Below are 3,405 nucleotides of genomic sequence, written 5' to 3'. Positions count from 1 at the left end.
CTTAAGGGGCTATATAACTAACTATATTAAGAAGACCTATATAGTATACCTAAGAGCTTTTTCTACTAAGAACCTACTAGCTTCTTTATAGCTAGCTAAGTAGGAAGAAATCCTTAAGGAAGCTAACTAATACTTCCTAATAAAAGCTCTTTCTAGCTAGTAGCTATAGGATATATCTCTACTAATAAAGCTTATTAGTAATAGTTACTTAATTATCTTTTAAGAGGCTAGCTAGGAACTAAATAAAAAGGCTACTAAAGTATAATAGTAAGTAGTCTTATTCCTTTATAGCTAGTACTCGTATTACGACTACGGCTACTAGGCCGCTAACGGTCGACCGCGTTAAGCACGTAACACGGTCTAACAGATAAATAGTCGGCACGACTATCTAATAGATATAGGATCGAGGGGATTATAGAGATCTAAGTAATCTAGGATTAACGAGATTACTATGCTCTATACGATCTAACGTTAGGGATTATAACTAGGCCTATAATCTAAGGATAGTCTCTATAGGTATATATAGCCACCTACTTTTACTTCTTTAAATAGATAGCTCTCTAGCTTTTAATATAGATCTTTATTACGATTTATCTTTAATTTTAATTACCTAGTTATAGTCTATAGTCTACGACCTCTAACTTATTACTAACGTAATATACTTATTATTACTTAGACCACGCCCTATTATATCTACTAATATAAACCCCTCGATAGGTTTATCCCTTAGGAATAATACTAGTCGTTATACGTTAAAAGCTTTTATTTAATATAATACCGCGTTACTTTAAGTAATATCGTAACTATTAATATACCTATATAGTAAGCTAGATTAACTAACTCTAGAGCTACTATATCGCCTTAGGATATAATACGCGAGATTATTACCCTTTAATATAAGGTATAGTTACTTAGGAACGGAGGAGGCAACGGATAAGTTAGGGACCTTAGAGAAGTAGTTAAACTAAAATAGCTAGGACTATTTAACGGTACTTATAGCACGCTTTAAGACTTTCTTACCTAACTTAAAGCCTACTACCGGTTTTACCTTATTAAACTCTTAGACCTAGTCGAAAAGGTACTCTACGTAGGAAATTATTTATCTAGAACGGCACTCGCTTAGTTTAGACCTATTATAAGGGACTTTCTTAATAACTAACTAGCGCGACGAGATAACGAAATAGATAAAGTCTTTGCTAGTTTCTAAGGATTTAAAGAAGCTATTATAAAGGTATTTAGAATAACCGACGAGGAATAAAAAGCTAAATAAAAACTTTAAGAACTCTAATAAAGGATCTTAATATCGGATTATACTATAAAGTTCCGTTAAGTTACCTTAAAGCTTAATTAGGACGACGAACCCCTTATATTATAATTCTATAATAAGCTTAAAGAAGAAGTTAAGGACGAGCTCTATTAGGAAAATCGACCTAATAACCTCTTAGACTATATTACTATAGTAGTATAAATCGACGATAGATAGTATACGCGATGCTAAGAAAAGAAATAAGAAAGAGGAAACTAAAACCCTTCTTATAGAAATAACTTTAGCCGACGCGCTAACTATAAGAAGAAGCGCGAAACTCCTATTACCTATGCCTATATAACTAACCTAGGTAGGATAGATCTAAATATAATATAGAAAAGTAAAGGAAAGTATTTTAACTATAGGAAACTTAAATATTACTCTAAAGAATATAGATAACCTTATAAGGAGAAGAAAACCTATTAGGCACTAGCCCTAAAAGGTAAGAAATACCTAAACGCTACTAATAGATAAAAACTAAAGTATAAATTCCTTAGTTAGACTATATACTACGACGACGAATATATAGTATACTTAAGCGATAAAAACAGTACTAGATAGTTCCTAAAGCTACTAAAAAAGACCCTTATAATAATATAATAAAGGGATCTTAAAATATAAAGATAAGTTAAATTCGTAGAACCGGAATACCCCTATCTTAAAGGAGTCTCTTAAGACTAGATTAGGAAGAACGGTAAACGATTCTAGGAAGATATATAAAATAAATATCGATAATAATAACGGGTAGTCTATAAATAATATAATAAAGAAGATATAGATATAGCCCTTATACTTACGAAACTTAGATAATAACCTAAGGAGGAATAATAAAGTATTAACGATATAAGCTTTAAAAAATAAGAAATACCTAGAGAAACGGAAGATAAGAACGAACTCGTACTACTACCCTCGCTACTAAGGGAAAATACTATAATTAGAGAACACGCTTTATACTTTAAAGAATTCGAAGAAATACTTAAAATTAAAACCTAATAAATACCTTAAATTCTTACGGAAAACTAATAAGCTATATTAATTCGATATTAACTAGCACTACGCGGAGGAGACTATACTATAGCTATTACTATAGTTAATACTTTTATAGCTCTATAATAAGAATAGTAACTATAAGGAGAATTTAAAGACGATCTATAAATACTACTTACTTATAAGTACTATAAGTATATTTTATAGATATTATACGTTTACCTAGATTATATAATATACTTTTAAATAAAAGCACGATACGACGCTTTCTTAGTTAAGTTCGAAAGATAAGTACTTTCGAAACCCTACCTAAGTATAGAACTAGACTACTAGAAAATCGATTAACGCTACTTAAATAACTAAGTTATATTATTAGAACCCGATTATAGTATACTACTTAAATACCGCGATAATTACGGTTTATTAATAAGATATCTTTTAAAGATATATAAAATCTATAGATATACTAAAATAGAGGAAAAGTATAACGCTACTCGCTCTAAGATATCCGAACCCTTAATCTTCTAAAGACTTATATAATAAGTTAAATATAATAAAGAAAATTATAATAAATATATATACCTAAACTATAGAATTTATAAATATAAAAAAGTATAAGTATAATATAAATAATATAACGGTATATTAAAAGATTATTAGTAGTATATATAAAGGCTATAAGCCGTATTTAACTAAGGAAGAATCGATATAGAAATACTATATAAAAAATAGAAAGACGCTAAACGAAAACTTAACCTTTAGTATAAAAATAAATAGAATTACGAAGTATAGTATATAATTAACTATAAAGTAGTATAATATAAACGATATAGCGTTAAGAAATAAGAAATCTTTAATTAGCTATAAGAAATTAGTTTCTTAAGCCCTAATATAATACTACGCGATAAAAATATAAAGAAACGATATTAATAATAAATTAAAGAAGAATACCTAAATAAAATAAATAAGGACTAGGTAAAAAACGAGGTACGCTATTTATAAAAGGGCTATAGACTAGCACGATATAATAAGATCTAAGGACCCTATATATAGTAACGGTAAGCTATAGTAACTAAATAGTATTAGATATTTAAATCGCGGGATATTATATA

This window comes from Hirsutella rhossiliensis, assembly GCF_020360975.1.
Source record: "Hirsutella rhossiliensis strain HR02 chromosome Unknown scaffold00023, whole genome shotgun sequence".
NCBI classification, from domain to species: Eukaryota; Fungi; Ascomycota; class Sordariomycetes; order Hypocreales; family Ophiocordycipitaceae; genus Hirsutella; species Hirsutella rhossiliensis.
Note: the sequence above shows the minus strand (reverse complement) of the source record.